We start from the raw sequence: 19,098 nt of genomic DNA, 5'->3' as shown, positions 1-19,098 counted from the left end.
CAAGAATGAAGTCCAAAACGCTGGTAAGTGATTTCTAACTTATTTTCTTCACTCTTTAACATCTTTTAACATGATTTCAACTTCAAATCAAAGATTTTCATAGGGGAAATTGGGTGTTTTGGGTAGAACCTAGGTTTTCTAAAATTGGGGATTTGGACCTCAATTTGAGGTCCGATTTCAAAACAAATTATATATTTGGATTTGTGGGGAATGGATAATCGGGTTTTGGTCCGAACCTCGGGTTTCGACCACGTGGGCCGGGGGGCGGGGGGAGGGGGTGATTTCTGACTATAGGGTAAAACTTTAGAAAACTCATTTTCATGCATTGGGGTTGATTCATTTAGCACTTATTGATGTAATTAAGTAACTTGTGACTAGATTCGAGCGGATTGGTGGTGGAATCAAGGGGTAAAGCTATAGTTGAGACTTGAGTGGTGATCAAGGCATCGAGGTAAGTGTTTGGTCTAACCCTAGCTTGAGGGATTAGGAGTTGAGTCATACTTGCTACTTGCTTCTTGTTGAGTACGACGTATAGGCATGGTGACGAGTATCTATACGTTGGTGTCAAGCATGACCGTGAGTCTTAAATTGAAAGTTGTTGTGTTCTTAAATGACACTTGGGTGCTTTACTTAATGATATTCTATGATTGAGCATTTTCAATAATTGAACTGAGTACAAGTTGAGTTGAGGTTGGTTATAGCTGATTCTCTCTTGCCAGGATGACTAATTCAATATTGTTGTTCCCTTGCAGAGAAAATTATAACATTGTTGTCTTCCCTTGCCGGGAAGTTATTATATTATTTATGTTCCCTTGCCGGGATTTCTTGTGATTATGTGATGAAATGTAAAAGGGAGCGGGTGGTACGCCTACCACGAGATATAATGAAATGGGAGCGGGTGGTACGCCTACCACGAGATATAATGAAATAGGAGCGGGCGGTACGCCTACCGCGAGATATAATGAAATGGGAGCTGGTGGTACGCCTACCACAAGATATAATGAAATGGGAGCGGGTGGTACGCCTACCACGAGATATAATGAAATGGGAGCAGGTGGCACGCCTACCACAGGATATAATGAAATGGGAGCGGGTGGTACGCCTACCACAGGATATACTGAAATGGGAGCAGGTGGTACGCCTACCACAAGATATGAGAAATGGGATCGGGTTGCACGTCTGCAACAAGATGAAACTGAAAGTGAAAGTTGCCTTATTTCTCTTTATCCGTGTTAGAAGTTAAATTGTAGTTTCTTTACTATTCTTTGTTATTCTATTTTACCTGCTACCCCCGGAGCATGTTTCCCCTTTCCCAGCTTTGATTGCTTATTGTCTGTTTACTTTCCCGTCATATAGTATATAACTGCACAGGTTTATTTGGAGTCTGGTCCTAGCCTCGTCACTACCTCTCTGGGGTTAGGCCAGACACTTAACAACACATGCGGTCGGTTGTGCTGATACTACACTTTGTGCTCTTTTGCACAGATCCAGGTCTTGGACAGTAGCAGTAGCGCGGGAGCCAGCTTTCAGTCTAGTGAGACACCGAGGTAGCCTTGTAAGCGTCCGCAGGACCGGCGTCTCCTCTCTCTTTATTTTAGTCTGTTATCTCATGTATTCGAGACAAACAGTTTATATTTTTCTTTCAAACGGTTGTATTTAGTACTCTTAGAAGTTCGTGAGTAATGTGACACCAGTTCTTGGGTAGAGGCATATGTTGATTTCCGTATTATTGTTCCGTTTCTTTAATTTAAGTCTTCCGTACATTTACTAAATTCCGTTGTTTTCATGCTATCACTGATAATCGTTAAAAGAAGTGATTTGTTAATGAAGTAAGCTGTTAAGGATTGGCTTGCCTAGCTCATATTAGTAAGCGTCATCACGACTCCCGAGGGTGGGAAATCCGGGTCGTGACAAATTTCTTTTCTATACCTCCTAGATCTGTACAAATATAGGACAATTTGAGTTTGTTTCTTGTGTGTTTTACAATATCCTTGAGATTCTCTACCAGAATCGTTTGATTTCAAGTGAATTCTTCACTTTTTCTAAAATTAGGATTTTCAGAATTTCTTTTAAAACTTTGTTTGATGATTCTTTGTGTTTAAACTTCTGATTCTCACACGTTTTTGACTAATTTTATAAACTTGTTGCAACCCTAGCCCGTTTGTACTGAAAACCCTAATGTTAGGGTTTTTTCGTTTGGTTTCTGATATGGGTACTTCTGACTGTGTTCTTGCCTTAGTTTCTTGTGACTTCTCATGATTTACTTTTCCTAGTATGCTTCTATTGAATCTTTTTTGTTCAAACTTCCAGTGATATTATGAATTTGTGTTTGTACTATCCATTCATACAAAACTTGCATGCTTCTCTTTGCATCAGTGTCGTTTAACCATGGGTTTTGTCGAGGCTGTGTGAAACTCTGACTGTTCATGCCTTACCTCATTTTGTATGCTAAGCATGCTGCTTCTTTCACGATTTTTTGAACCCTTGATTACTCTGAATCCCTTATTTTCTGGTTTAATTTGACTACTTTCCTTTAAACGTTTGATTCTTGCTTCTTTACTCAATTTGATTGATTTGCTTGCCTTAATTAAACTTCCCTTACCTTGTCCGCATTATGAATTGATTCTTACTGATTATTTCCCTAATTAGAACTTTATGTACCTAGCCCTTAATTACCTATTCTATACCTAAGGCTTTACTTTATTCTTTTCCTTAAATGCCTGGCATGTTTACCGTTGATTGAATTGTCCCTTGATTAAGGGAAGATCTTGCTTATTTATGGGTAACTTCCTTGATTTACTACTCAATTGATCTCTTGCCTTGTTTTGTTAAGTTTTCGACTCCTATATAAATCTCCTCTTCCTTTAAGTTAACAACCATAACAAGGCACCCTAGTTCATCTATACTATTATACTCCTAAAACCCTCTATTCTCTTCTGTTCCTTACAATTCCTACTAGTTCAGCCGGCTGTAACCCAAGGTTGACTACTGGCATTATCTTTACTCTGTATTCTGCATACTCTCCTGACTGGTATGTTCTGATTAAATTCACATTCCAAGTTATGTGTTTACTTTGTTACTGCACTTTATCAATCTTGATTTCCAGTTTTATGAGTTATTCTACTTAGATGCAATCAGTATGCCTAGATTACTGTATCACAAAGCATGTTTCAAGCTTATGATTTCATACTATTTAGCATGACCAAACCCTGCTTGTTCTAATACCTTGAATGTTTTTCATGAAATGTTTGTCTGGTACAGTTTGTTCTAATGTAATTCTGCTTGTGTCTTAAACCTATGTGTTCCCAACTTAACTTTGTAACTACCATCTCTGTACTTGATTGACATCACTAAGGTGTATGCTAGGTGTTCCCCTACCTCTATCCCTTGTGTGAGATTTGTTCTGAAGCTGTATGTTCTCTAACCTGATTTCTGACTGTTTAAATGTCTTCTTAAACTATTCCTACTCTTAAAACTCTATTATGTCTTTCCTAAAAGTTCTTTCTATTACTAAGACCTTCTTTCTCTGTCTACTAAACTTTTTCTGTGTCAAGCACTCTCCATTACTCCTAGAATATTTAGATCATGCCCCTCTAGCATGTGTACTCCCTTGAGATCCATGAGATTTCTCTGAACTCTAGCATGTCAGAGCTGGCCCTTCCACACTGCACTTAAATCAGTTATTTTTGAAAAAGGGTCTAGGTGTGAGCACTGCCCGGGATCCTTGAGGTCCTTAGGGAACTTTGACACACCTGGACAAGATATTGTCTATGGTACTGTGGCACTTGAGGCTATTAGAGGCTTGAGAAGTCATTTGGGCCTACTTCAGGCTCCCTATAATTAACTTCTTCTTTTTTCTTCTTTATTTGTTTATGTAATTTGTTCAGCTGGTCTGTAATAATTATTTGTAAACAACATTGGAGGTGATTAGTGAAAAGGGGTGGGTAGTTACATATCTGTGGGGTAATTCGGGAAGATACCATGTTTATAGAATTATATATTAATATACTTGCTATGTTTGCTTTACCACACTAGAAACCATGCCTATAGGGTTTAAAAGGTTCCCATATTAGAAATTATGTCTATAGGGTTTAAATGGATTCAATAATAGAAACCATGTCTATAGGTTAAAAATCAACTTCATAATTAGATACCATGGCTATATAGAGTGTAAATTGATTGAGTTCAATTCCTGCTACTGCATGTGTTTACATTTGTCTCACTAAAATCATGCCTATAAGTTCCAACATCAGCTCTTAACAATTAGATATCATGCTTATAGGAATTAAAATCAGAAATTCTGCCTATATAATTAAAATCAATTTAGTTACACAAGTCAGTCTAATTCATGTTAGTTCACTTTGAAATTGGCTTAAGCAACTATCAACTTCATTAATTGAGTTTTTTAAAACAATGCCTTAACTCATTACTGCTAGAAAGCATGCCTATAGGATCTCAAATGTCCGTTTAACATTGTTCATTGATTTACTGCACCCACATAGATACCTTGCTCTTAGGACATCACTGTTCTGCGTTTAGGCAAGCCTATAAGGTGATTTTAAATTCTGCAACTCTGAAACTGTGTTTTGCTACTTAAGCTATCCAGATTTAACAGGTTTAAACCACTAGGCAAGTTAAATAGGATTTTGATACTTTGTCCTAATTCAAGGTTGTATAACCCCTGCTCACCTAGATATCTTCTTCTAGGATTTTCTCTTAAGCATTGAAATGTTGTTTGAAGACGTACACTTACTTGCTAAGTTTGAGGAGGTAACTGTCAGCCTATAACTTATTCTTTTTTATATGAAGTCCTAACTGTTCTTGATTGACGCCTAGATTTTATCCTTTAAAACCTTAGGAAAGTCTAGAACTGTCCAAAGAATAGAGGTCCTAAAATACCTCCAAGGCCACAAGGAAGGGATGGGTAGTGCACGCGTAGGACATTGTCAAGGTTACTAGAACACTTTAGGATATGACCAACGGGAGGGAATTGGGTAGAAAAGATATGATGACTACGCGCTAATGTCACGTGTAGCCCCTCATTGAGGAGTGTTTACCGGGCATTGTGTGGGGTGATCCTGTAGGCTAACCAACCTAGGACTCCTTTTCCAATTCCCAATGTTTAAACTTTACTCTTTTGTATGCAACTCGTTGAAATTCCTTGTCTTATTGTTATTTGTGTCAAACAATGTCCAACATGCTTTTATTTACAAACTATGTGTTTCAACTTCTTGTTTGTTAAAGGACTAATTCATAAGTATAAATTCGGCCGAGACCCACTGTTGTGGACCAAGAGAGGTGCCTAACACCTTCCCCTCTAGGTTATTTCGAGCCCTTACCCTAAATCTCTGGTAATGCAAACCAATCCAAGAGTTAATCGCTCTGGGTGCCCTAACGCACCATAATCCGTTAGGTGGCGACTCTTCAAATACTCAAATCCCAAAAGAAAATGAGTTTTTTACCCCCATGAATGTCGGAACTCGGACTTTCTCTGCGGAGGAACAAACGGGGCGCGACAGGCGTAAGGAGCATGTGATGTATAGTGATTTTCTCCTGGATGAAATCAAATGGAAGGTCCTTGGATAATTGAGTATGTAGTTGCTTATACCCGGAGTGGATTATGAAGTTCTCGTATTTTTCATATGATGGCATGGTATATATGGTGTATTGTGTGGGATGGAGATTTGCATGAACAAGGTCACAACTCAGTTTTGAAGAGAAGATCATAAAATTCTTAGGCAACATGGACGGTTTTAGATGATTAGGTAATTGATATTACTATTTGGTATGGTTTGATGATAGTGCACATTTCAGAAGAGGCGATGTGCTTTGATTTATGGATACTTCATTGGTATTAAGACATCCTCCTAGTTGATCGACTGCTGATATTTAGATTTTGCTATGTGGCACGGAAGAATTCTAGAAGTATTCCTCGCAGGATGATCCTATATGAGAGATGTGTTAGATATTCGGGCGGTGGAGTTGGGATCAGATATGGTGATTCATGTGCTCTATGGATTTGGAGACTGGGAGTTCTCATAAATAGGTTATTTCGTGGTTGTGGACTGTGAAGATGTGGGCAAAGCTAGTCAGATGATAGTATGTGTTATGATTCAGTCATTGTGAACTTTCGAAGGGTTATTCATCTATTTGTGGGTGACTAGAGCTGATTTGGGGGTCCATTAGTAGGCCCAATTTGGATGTGTATTCTATACTGAGCCAGATTGGTTGGCTCCATATTGCTATTGTTGAGGGATGAGCCATTCGGTTAGAGTTGATTTTATTCGTATCGGATATATTCTATGTGCTACTCTTCCATGTTGTGAGGGGTTGTGATTCGTTGGTTATATGCACACACGGTATGGTTCCATTTGGGCTTTATAGCGAAATTTGAGCGAGATGAGTATTTGGTTGTTGCATGATTGATTGGACATTGGTTATGTTCTTTCAGTCTTGTGTGGCATTTGCGTCATTTGCTTCTCCGTGGTTATAGTAATTCACTTTGGGAACTTGATGTCGAATCACGCATGTTGTTGATTTTGATCAAGGTGGCTTGAGGCATATGCCATGGACCAGTGGTTGGATGAGATGAGGTCATTGGACCTAGAATGAATACTATCGAAATTGATTACAACATGTTGGAAGGATAATATCGAAAGTCGGCTTAGAAAATTTGCTATAGTTCTTGTCGAAGGAGGCAGAGATTCCATATCAGGTTGATCTGATGAATGGCTATGAGTTTCTGCGTGTTTCTTTTATCATTGGCAGTATATGAAGGTGTTAGACCGAGGTTTTGTTTGATAAAAGGTTTATTACCGGCATGGAGTTGTTTTGAGCAGCACTATGATTGAAAATTATCTCTATGCGTATTTGAGTTTTGCTGTATATCATGTGATTACATCTTGGGTTATGGATAAGGCTTGATACAACTTGTTCAGACTCACACAGTGTGTAGATGCGAGATTCTAATCTTATAGTAAATTCCGGATATTGGAAATTGAATTCTAAGGCTTATGGGCTAGGTTGAATTAAGAAATTTCAGTTATGTTATGTTATCAGACCTATATGGGATAGGGTGACATAGGATCACCCCCAGGTATGTGCATGGTAAGGTTACACTATGGTTTGATGGCTTTGAGAACAACTCTGGGCACGTTCGAGGACGAACGTATGTTTAAGTGAAGGAGGATGTAACGACCCGGCCGGTCGTTTTGAGCATTTGCACTTCGCTCGCTAGTTCTCGAGGAGAGCTTGTGAATGTCTTTTGATCTTGCATCAACTTTCCTAACTCCTGCTTCTATTTTTTTAGGTTTTGGATCATGTGCAAGATTGTGAACTGAGTGGAGTTTATACTTTCCTAACTCCTGTCTCTTGTGCAGTTTATACTCTTCTCCATTTTCTATCTTTACCATTTAACCTCCAATTTTACCTTATACAATTTGATGCACCAAATCATAGTGGAATGTCATTTAGCATTAAAAAGAATATGCGGCTATATCACCGAATGCAACGAAAAGATCATGCAGCTCTAACTGGCTTTCACCTGGCAGAAGGGTGCTAATTCTCAATGCTACTCATCGAACTAAAGCTAACCAGAAATCTATAATGTACTCCTCCCTCCATATTCTGTTTATCCTTCCTTCACATCATTTTTAGTTTCATTCTGTTTACTTAAAAATTCCTCAATCCTTTATTGAATTCTCAATTTTACTTAGATAATTCAGACAGAATAAGAAAGAGGAAAGGAAATAAGATGAAGAAAGAAAAGTCATGCATTGACGCTCACCTACAACTGCAATGTCTTTCCAGTTCACTCATTAAAGTGTCGAAAGTGGCGAATGAAGCTCACTGAAATTCATCAGAGAAGAAGGTAGAATAAAGTCATGTACCATTAAAAATTACATAAATAATGAAAATATATGGATGTAAAAGCTTAAATATGGAACATAGAGAAGAGTTACTTGGATTATAGAGAAAGGTCGGGCAATTCCAAGATAAGAAAATAAATTCCACCTAATTGTCAAGTTCTCACTTCCGTAATAGGTAAATAGTAACACTTAGTCACAAGGAAACAACTCAGTATCTAATGAGAATCAGTAACCAACCAAACAAAAAATGCTTAAAAGAAATCCTTAGAGAAAACTGCTTAAAAGAAAATATTATAAAAAATGCTTAAAAGAACTAATTCTAGGGCAATCTTGAAATGTCGATTCGTGAAACCAAAGCACACTTCTTCCACATAATCACACATTCATGTGCGCAACCAAGGAAATTACGCAATAAATTAATTATTGTAACAGAAAAATACAACCGAAAAGGTATCTTAGCTATAATGCAACCCTTTGAGAAGTTTTTAAACACGATCAAAAGTGTAATTATTGTTGAGCTAGATAATTCAATCATCATTACATACCGAATAGAAAAATGGATCAAAAAAAGAACTCCATGCCAGTTTGGATTGTATCTGATTTTCCCTGTTTATTTAGACAAACAGTAGTAATACTGCAATAAACATATAGGAAAATTAAATGCATTTCAAATAAATATAATGCACATTATTGCTCAGTATTCCTATCCAATAGGAATAAGTAATATACCTTTGGTGCTGCCAGATGATAGATCTCTGCCTTATAGATTACCTACAAGTAAAAAGAAATGAAATTAAAAAATTACAATAGTTGAGGCATATCGTCAAACATCTTTGCTGCATCTAAGTTCTTCCCTTTTCAGTACGATTTTTTCTTTCTGATGGTAAATTCACTGTACTTTTATAGAAGCATTTAAACAATCAACCACATGCATGTACAAAATCCACTAAGAGAACATAAAGAAAGAGCAATGTCCATATATGAAAGAACCAAATAATAAAAATTATATACGACTAACTGACAACAAAATAAAGCAAAAATACAAGGAGAATTTCAGAGGCAGAATGATAATTGTAGATCAATATTATCTAAAAAGGATAGAATCGCAGGTTTAGATGTCCGTCGAGATATAACAGATAAAACTAAGCAAAATTTACAAATGCCACTAAAAACAGGAATCAAAATGTAAATGCATAAGACTGTAACATCGTGGTTACCTCATGTTTGTACTCCTAAATCCTAATGCACAATCTATCGTCTTAGTGACATTTCTCTATTATTATTTGGAATTAGGCCTCCATAGCCTGTGCCTAAGTGACCTTTTATTTATTAGTTAGTAACAGAGAAGTGTAAGTAAGAGAGGAAGGGAGAGAAGCGAGAGAATGAGGAGATGGAATTAGGTATTAACCATTTAGTTCAGTGGGAGAGGTAAGGGTTACACGTGTTTGTAGAAGCAGTACACGTCTTGGAGTGTGAGAGGCTTCTTGTACAATAACACGTCTTGGTAAAGGTACACATGTGTATATAGAAACCAATCCGAGAATACAACTTTTAAGGCTTCTTGTACAATAACATCTAGCACATGTTCGTCCCATCAACTCTCATTTCTAAAATATAGTAATAAAGAAAAGGAATTCAATATATACAATATTGATAGCATCATTTCGATCAAAATACGAACAATGTCTACCAGAATTCTTTTTGATTAATATGTCTATCAACGTAAGATTACAAATATTGTGCTCATGATCTTACTTTTGTAGGTAGAAAATCAAAGTAATCGAATTATAAGTTGAGAGCAGACCGATAATGAAGTACTTATTAATAATGTTACTGTCCTCCACCTAAAATTGTAGCTGTGACAAATCATTTTTTTTAACGATAAGAAAGCATATCTATATCTATATTTATCTTGTATCTATCTATTCATATTTATATTTTTATAAAAATACGAATAATATAGGCTAAATGTTGAACGACTAAAATATCCTTGAAATATTGATCGACTTTTATAACCTTATTTATTTGTATAATTTAAGGATATAATTGTAAATTACCTAAGGCTGATTTTTCTTTCCATTTAAATTACGTATACATTAATGTCACATAGTTAACTTTGGGTCAAATTCTACACGCCTACTTTTTGGCCGATTTGGTTTACAATTTGGCCGATTTGGTTAGCTCAACATTTTTTTTTAAGCCTTTTCCTTGCCGATTTGGTTTACGGTTGGTTTCTTTAGCTCAACTTTTTTTTAAACCTTTTTCTTTTTTTACAAAAATATTTTTCTTTATTTATCTTATCCCATAAAATTCAGTCTCACCGCCAATGTTTTTCCTGTAGCCCTTTCCTTTTTTGACAATAATATTTTTCCTTATTTAATCTTCTCCCATAGAATTCAGCTTAAATGCACGAATCCATGTAGGAAAAGAATACGCCAATTATTTCTATAAAAGATGATATGGTTTCACATTATTCATTATTCTCTAAAGGTTTTGGCGTAGAACGAAGTAATTTTTTCCAAAGGTATTATTAGTTCTCTTTATTGTTCCCGTTTTTCGTAATTGAGTAATGCTTTAGGGTCATGTATATGAACTAGAGAGAAAAACAATGACATCTTAACTTTTATTGTAATTGTTTTTTGTCTTGTACTTCTTTCTTTTTCGGCGTAGTTTTTAGTTTTACATATCAAAGTCTTTTACATTGAAGTAGTATTATGTGTAAATTGTATAGCTTTAGAGATTAATGGTTTATGTTATTTCAACTAATGTTAGTGTAACAATATTAATTTTCAGCTATTACATAATATTTTGCAGCTTTTACTTATATATTGCAGGTATTTCACGCAGTGTAATGGAATCGAATTTGAAAAACAATGTGTCTCAATAAATAACCTTAAACTTTATGATGTTGAATGGGTAATTAAGCTATTGGTTATTCGAAGAGGACCAATAATAAAATATAAGAACGACAAAGGAGAGGGTTTGCGTTGGCATTTAACATTTGTTGACGAAGAGGTAGGCTTATTTTGTATATTATTTTGATTTAATTTATTACTTATTTGTGTTATTTTTAATTAATCTAAAATTATTTTTATATTAATTTATAAGGGACAAAGATCCAGGCAGTACTGTTCAATAAAAATGTTGAAGATTGAAAAAATTTATTTCAACAAAACAAAAGCTATTACATTATAAATGGTCGCGTGAAGGCTGCTAATTCTACATATTTATCTGTGCACAAGGAGTTGGAAATATCCTTTAGCAATTATACTACAGTTACGGAATGCACCAACCACTTTTCCACCACAAAATTTTCGAATAATTTTCTATCTTTAGAAGAGGCAACAAAATCCACTTCTATTTGTATAATCGGTGACAACGAGCCAGGCAGAGATGGAAAAGGATATAATTGTAAATTATCTAAGACTGATTTTTCTTTCCATTTAAATTACGTATACATTAATGCCACATAGTTGACTTTGGGTCAAATTCTACACGCCTACTTTTTGGCCGATTTGGTTTACGATTTGGCCGATTTGGTTAGCTCAACTTTGTTTTTAAGCCTTTTCTTTGCCGATCTGGTTTACGATTGGTTTCTTTAGCTCAATTTTTTTTAAGCCTTTTCCTTTTTTTACAAGAATATTTTTATTTATTTATCTTATCCCATAAAACTCAGTCTACTCACCGCCAACGTTTTTCCTGTAGCCTTTTCCTTTTTTGACAGCAATATTTTTCCTTATTTAATCTTCTCACATAGAATTCAGCCTAATTGCACGAATTCATGTAGGAAAAGAATACGCCAATTATTCCTATAAAAGATGATATGGTTTCACATTATTCATTATTCTCTAAAGGTTTTGACGTAGAACGAAATAATTTTCTCCAAAGGTATTATTAGTTCTCTTTATTGTTCCCGTTTTTCGTAATTGAGTAACGTTTTAGGGTCATGTATATGAACTAGAGAGAAAAACAATGACATCTTAACTTTTATTGTAATTGTTTTTTGTCTTGTACTTCTTTCTTTTTCGGCGTAGTTTTTAGTTTTACATATCAAAGTCTTTTACATTGAAGTAGTATTATGTTTAAATTGTATAGCTTTAGAGATTAATGGTTTATGTTATTTCAACTAATGTTAGTGTAACAATATTAATTTTCAGCCTTTACATAATATTTTGCAGCTTTTACTTATAAATTTCAGGTACTTCACGCAGTGTAATGGAATCGGATTTGGAAAAACAATGTGTCCCAATAAATAACCTTAAACTTTATGATGTTGAATGGGTAATTAAGCTATTGGTTATTCGAAGAGGACCAATAATAAAATATAAGAACGACAAAGGAGATGGTTTGCATTGGCATTTAACATTTGTTGACGAAGAGGTAGGTTATTTTGTATATTATTTTGATTTAATTTATTACTTATTTGTGTTATTTTTAATTAATCTAAAATTATTTTTATATTAATTTATATGGGACAAAGATCCAGGCAGTACTGTTCATTAAAAATGTTGAAGATTGGAAAAATTTATTTCAACAAAACAAAAGCTATTACATTATAAATGGTCACGTGAAGGCTGCTAATTATACATATTTATCTATGCACAAGGTGTTGGAAATATCTTTTAGCAATTATACTACAGTTACGGAATGCACCAACCACTTTTCCACCACAAAATTTTCGAATAATTTTCTATCTTTAGAAGAGGCAACAAAATCCACCATCGTAACATTATTTGTTAATTTTCTTCTCGCTATCTTTTGATAATACATTAATACTTTTATTTTGTTGTATTTAAGTTTCACATTAATTCCTTTTAATAGTTACTTTGTAACTTATGTGTGATTTCTCTTTATACTTTTCACAGACGTAATCTGCATACCGATAAAAGCAAATGAACCATCGATGGTGGGAGAAAAAAAGAGGCTCAAAATAATAGTTACAGATGAAATGTAAGTAAAAATTAGTTAAGCCATTTAATTTTTATATTAAGTAACTACAACAGATAAAATATTTACTTATTTCTTGCACAACTAATACATATTTCAATTGTAAAATTTAGGCATGATCGTAAAATTATAACCATGTGGGGGTGAGCTAGCTGAAAAGGATGGTGAAATTCTACAACAACTGATAGATGAGAAACTTGTCGTAGCATTTTGTGATGTGAAAGGGTCGATTTTTCAAGGTATTATATAAGAAGTTTTTATAAGAACAATTAATTCTTTATCAATTAAATTTATACTAAGCTTTATTTGTCTTTTGTGAGTAGGGGATTTTGGTATATCTACGACTCATATTAGTAGTGTGTTGATCCACCCGACATTTCAAAGAGCAAAAGAGATGCAAACTTGGTAAGATATGACATTTTTTGTTGACCAAAATGTTACTTCTTAAGATGCCAGAAAATATTTGATAATCCATTAAATTTCATATTTACAGGCATGATGGTATGAAAGCACAAAATAAGGATATTACTTTAATGTCATCTAAGCTAATTAGAGAAGCCAAAGAAGTGAAGATCAAAGATATCATAAATGGTTCATCTGCAACTATGAAGGTAAGTTTTGTCAAATACTTTAGAATAATTATACTCCTTTTGAACGTGCTAAACAAAATTAAATAATTGTTATTTGTAGGATTCATATTGCAGATTTAATGCACGAATAACAACGCTTGTAGACAAAGATGAGTCGTGGTATTCTTCTTGCAAGAAATGCTATAAGAAAGTCAATATTGAAAATAAAATTGCAAATTGTAGCAGTTGTATGTCAAAAAACATTGACCACGAAGAAAGGTAATATTCATACTCATTCACTTCCTTTATATCTCTTGATATTAAGAAAGTGTCTGTATTTATCCTCGAGTAGCTGCAGAACCTATAGGAAGATTCTTCATACTCTTGAAATTTTTGTCGTGCGAACTTGTTGATCCGAATACTAAACTTCTGTTATTCCATTCTTTCACAGATGGTGAGGACACGTTCTACCGGGCAGGGTGGACGACTACCAGTTCCACCAGTTGGGGCCACTAGAGGGCAAGGATGCGGTCGAGGCTGTGGTAGGGGCAGAGCAGCTAGGGTAGCACCTGCAGATCCACCAGCTGCCCTAGTTCAGGATCAGGTCCTAGTTGTGGATGCTACAGCAGCACCAGCTCAGGCACCAGCTGTGCCCATTGTGATTCCAGGCCTTCAGGAGGCTTTAGCTCAGATCTTATCAGTGTGTACCGGTTTGGCTCAGGCGATTTCAGTTACTATGGCCGCAGCTACTTCTCAGACCGGGGGAGGCACCCAGACTCCCGTTGCTCGCTCACCTGAGCAAGTTGTGCAGGGACTCCAGACACGGGGGCACCTCTAGCCCAGTTGGTTGCACCAGCTTAGGAGTTTGTAGTACCAGTCATGCCGGACGACGAGCAGCGTCGACTTGAGAGGTTTGGTAGACTCCAGCCTTCGACCTTCAGTGGTGCAGAGGGCGAGGATGCCCAGGGTTTCTTGGATAAGTGCCAGAGGATGCTTCATACAACGGGGATCCTAGTGACCAGTGGTGTAGCTTTTACCAACCTTCAGTTTTCCGGGGTTGCCTTCACTTGGTGGGAGGCATATGAGAGACCTAGGCCTATTGGTGCAGCGCCCCTTACTTGGCAGCAGTTCTCTATTCTCTTTCTGAAGAAGTATGTGCCAGAGTCTGACCGAGAGGAGCTCCATAGGCAGTTTGAGCAGTTGCGTCAAGGAGAGATGACTGTGATGCAGTATGAGATGCGGTTCTCTGAGTTATCCCGTCATGCGGTTTGGTTGGTTCCTATAGATCGAGAGAGGATTCTGAGGTTTGTTGATGGTCTCACGTGTTAGCTTCGGATTCTCATGACTAGGGATAGGGTGACAGGGGATACTTTTGAGGAGGTTGTTGACATCACCCGTGAGATTGAGTCGGTTCGCCTCTAGGAGAGAGAGGAGAGGGAGGCCAAGAGGCCTCGGGGATCTAGTAGCTTTAGTGGTGCTCCTTCGAGGGGTCAGTTCCAGTAGGGCAGAGGCCATCCCTTCAGGCAGGCTCATTCAGCTCGCCCAGGGTACCGTGGAGCATCACCGGGTCATGGCTTTCACAGTTCTCATCAAGGCCATTCATCCCTTAGTGCCATTCCAGCTCAGAGTTCGTTCCGTGCTCCATCAGTCCAGGGTTCTTCCATGCCAGGTCCTTCTATTGGTCACTCTGGTGCCAGGGTTTCCCTTCAGTCCCCATCTCCAGCATCGGGGAGTTTTTATGAGTGTGGAGAGTTTGGGCATATGAGGAGGCAGTGTCGCCATCTTCGTGATGGTCAGTCTCAGCAGAGGGATCAACCCTTGACTTCTGCTCCAGTTACTTCACCACCCGCCCAGCCAGCTAGGGGTGGAGGTCAGTTAGCCAGGGGTCGCCCTAGAGGGGGAGGTCGATCAGGTGGTGGTCAGGCCCATTTCTATGCTCTTCCGGGTAGATCAGATGTTGCTGCTTCAGATGTAGTGATTTCAGGTATTATTACAGTCTGCCATAGAGATGCCTCTGTATTATTTGATCCTAGTTCCACCTTTTTTAATGTGTCATCATACTTTGCTTGTTATCTGGATACGCCCCGTGAGTCTTATGTTTCACCTGTTCATTTATCTACTCTAGTGGGCGATACTGTTGTCGTAGACCGTATGTACCGGTCGTGTGTGGTGACTACTGGGGGTTTAGAGACCCGAGTGGATCTTTTATTGTTGTGTATGGTGGATTTCGATATCATTTTGGGCATGGAGTGGTTATCTCCGTGTCATGCTATTCTGGACTTTCATGCCAAGACAGTCACATTGGCTATATGGGGTGTGCCACGGATCGAGTGGCGAGGTGTGACTGATCATGTTCCCAGTAGAGTGATCTTATTCTTGAAAGCCCAGCGTATAATTGGGAAGGGATGTCTTTCGTATCTAGCCTTTGTGAGGGATGTCGGAACTGAGGCTCCCAGTATTGATTCTGTCCCAGTTGTGAGGGATTTTCCCGATGTGTTTGCTGTAGACTTGTCGGGCATGCCACCAAACAAGGATATTGATTTTGGTATTGACCTAGTGCTGGTCACTCAGCCCATTTCTATTCTGCCGTATCGTATGGCACCAGTGGAGTTGAAGGAATTAAAAGAACAGCTTCAGGAACTCTTTGATAAAGGGTTCATTCGGCCTAGTGTGTCACCTTAGGGTGCGCCGGTTCTATTTGTGAAAAAGAAGGATGTCACTATGAGAATGTGCATTGAGTATAGGCAATTGAACAAAGTAACAATTAAGAACAAGTATTCTTTTCCTTGCATTGATGATTTATTTGACCAGCTTCAGGGAGCGAGAGTGTTCTCCAAGATTGATCTCCATTCAGGTTATCACCAGTTGAAGATCAGGGACTCGGATATTCTTAAGACAGCTTTTAGGACCCGATACGGTCATTATGAATTCTTGGTGATGTCTTTTGGGCTGACCAAAGCCCTAACAGTGTTCATGCATTTGATAAACAGTGTGTTCCGGCCTTATCTTGACTCGGTTGTCATGTCTTCATTGATGATATTCTGGTATATTTGCGTAGTCAGGAGGAACACGTGGAGCATTTGAGAGTTGTGTTGCAGAGATTGAGGGAGGAGAAACTTTATGCAAAATTCTCCAAGTGTGAGTTTTGGCTCAGTTCAGTGGCTTTCTTGGGGCATGTGGTGTCCAGCGAGGGTATTCAGGTTGATCCGAATAAGATAGAGGCGGTTCAGAGTTGGCCTAGACCGTCCTCAGCCATAGAGATTTGTAGCTTTCTTGGCTTGGCAGGCTATTATCATCGGTTTGTTCAAGGATTCTCATCTATCGCATCGCCCTTGACCAAGTTGACTCAGAAGGGTGCTTCATTTGTATGGCCGGACGAGCGTGAGGAGAGCTTTTAGAAGCTCAAGACCGCTTTGACCACAGCTCCAGTATTAGTTTTGCCATCAGCTTCAGGTTCATATACCGTGTATTGTGATGCTTCGAGAGTTGGGATTGGATATGTGTTGATGCAGGAGGGTAGAGTTATTGCTTATGCTTCTCTTCAGTTGAAGCCCATGAGAAAAACTACCCCGTTCATGATTTGGAGTTGGCTGCTATAGTTCACACATTGAATATTTGGAGGCATTACTTTTATGGCGTGGCTTGTAAGGTGTTCAATGATCATCGCAGTCTTCAGCACTTGTTCAAGCAAAAGGATTTTAATTTGAGGCAGCGAAGATGGTTGGAGTTGCTTAAGGATTATGATATCACTATATTGTACCATCCGGGAAAGGCCAATGTGGTGGCCGATGCCTTGAGACGAAAGGCGGTGAGTATGGGGAGTTTGGCATATATTCCAGTTGGGGAGTGACCTCTTGCAGTTGATGTTCAGACCTTGGCCAATCGGTTCGTGAGATTAGATATTTCGGAGCCTAGTCAGGTATTGGCTTGCGTGATTTCTCAGTCTTTCTTATATGATCGCATCAGAGAGCGCCAATATGATGATCCACATTTGCTTGTCCTTAAGGACAGAGTTCAGTATGATGATGCTAGATATGTGACATTGGTGATGATGGGGTGTTGAGATGCAGGGCCCGATTTGTGTCCCCAATGTGGATGGGCTTCGGGAGTTGATTCTGGAGGAGGCCCATAGCTCGCGGTATTCCATTCATATGGGTGCCGCGAAGATGTATCAGGATTTGAGGCAGCATTATTGGTGGAGGAGGATGAAGAAAGACATTGTGGGATTTGTAGCTCGGTGTCTCAATTGTCAGCATGTGAAATACGAGCATCAGAGACCGGGTGGCTTGCTACATCAGATGGATATTACCGAGTGGAAGTGGGAAAGGATCACTATGGACTTTGTTGTTGGACTTCCACGGACTTTAAGAAAGTTCTATGCTATTTGGGTGATTGTGGATCGGCTCACCAAGTCCGTGCACTTCATTCCTGTGTGTACTACCTATTTTTCAGAGCGATTGGCAGGGATCTATATCCGAGAGATTTTCCGTTTTCATGGTGTCCCAGTTTCCATCATTTTGGATAGGGGCACTCAGTTTACATTGTAGTTTTGGAGGTCTGTACAGCGAGAGTTGGGTACTCAGGTTGAGTTGAGCACAACTTTTCACCCTCAGACGAACGGGCAGTCCGAGCGCACTATTCAGATATTGGAGGACATGTTGCGTGCTTGTGGCATTGATTTCGGAGGGTCATGGGATCAATTTCTACCGCTGGTAGAGTTTGCTTATAACAACAACTACCAGTCGAGTATTCAGATGGCTCCATATGAGGCTTTGTATGGGAGGCGGTGTAGATCTCCAGTTGGTTTGTACGAGCCCGATGAGGCTAGACTATTGGGGACAGACTTGGTGCATGATGCTTTAGAAAAGGTGAAGGTGATTCAGGAGAGGCTTCGTATAGCGCAGTCGAGGCAAAAGAGTTATGCTGACAGGAAGGTTCGGGATGTGTCCTACATGGTTAGCGAGAAGGTTCTGTTGAATTCACCCATGAAGGGTGTTATGAGATTTGGGAAAAAAGGGAAATTGAGTCCGCGGTTCATTGGACCTTTTGAGGTGCTTCAGAGGATTGGGGAGGTGGCTTATGAGTTTGCTTTTGCCATCCATCTTGTCGAGTATGCATCCGGTATTTCATGTTTCCATGCTCCGGAAATACATTGGGGATCCAACTCATGTTTTGGATTTCTGCACGGTTCAGTTGGATGATGATTTGACTTATAATGTGGAGCCAGTAGCTATTTTGGGTCGTCAGGTTCGAAAGTTGAGGTCAAATGATATAGTTTCAATGAAAGTGCAGTGGAGAGGTCGTCCCATGGAGGAGGTACCTGGGAGACCGAGCGGGAGATGCAAAGTAGATACCCTCACCTATTTGAGGCTTCAAGTATGATTCTTGACTCGTTCGAGGACGAACATTTGTTTAAGTTGGGGAGGATGTGACGACTCGGCCAGTCGTCTCATGAGTTACCGCTCCATTTCCCCCATCTCTACTTCTTTATGCTTTGTTTATCCGTGTTATGTGGTATCGGGTTGGTCGGATCGAATTCGGAAAGGATTTGGTAAGGTTTGAGACACTTAGTCTCTTTTAAGGAAGGTTAAGTTGGAAAAGTCAACCGTATGTTGACTTATGTGATATAGGGCTTGGATGTGAATTCCGATGATTTGGTTAGATTCGGGAGGTGATTTGGGACTTAGGAGCATGATCGGAATGAGTTTTGGAGG

General features: G+C 38.5%; 1 protein-coding gene across 4 annotated transcripts in view; it reads right to left on the bottom strand.

Moving 5' to 3' along the window:
• The window catches only part of LOC104244967 (uncharacterized), a 51,127-nt gene extending 41,810 nt beyond the window's left edge, over positions 1-9,317 (bottom strand). For all 4 annotated transcript variants that reach the window (XR_011400237.1, XR_715635.2, XR_011400238.1 and 1 more), the window contains exons 1-4: positions 9,086-9,317; positions 8,598-8,639; positions 8,414-8,502; positions 7,787-7,848 (exon numbers count right to left, since the gene is read on the bottom strand). The gene's annotated coding sequence lies outside the window, so the exon portion shown is untranslated. The remainder of the gene's footprint in view (positions 1-7,786; positions 7,849-8,413; positions 8,503-8,597; positions 8,640-9,085) is intronic.
• Positions 9,318-19,098: the final 9,781 nt, after the last annotated feature.

This window comes from Nicotiana sylvestris, chromosome 6 (assembly GCF_000393655.2).
Source record: "Nicotiana sylvestris chromosome 6, ASM39365v2, whole genome shotgun sequence".
In the NCBI taxonomy this organism is placed as follows: domain Eukaryota; kingdom Viridiplantae; phylum Streptophyta; class Magnoliopsida; order Solanales; family Solanaceae; genus Nicotiana; species Nicotiana sylvestris.
The sequence above is the reverse complement of the archived record's forward strand: the minus strand, read 5'-3'. Positions and strand labels throughout refer to the sequence as shown.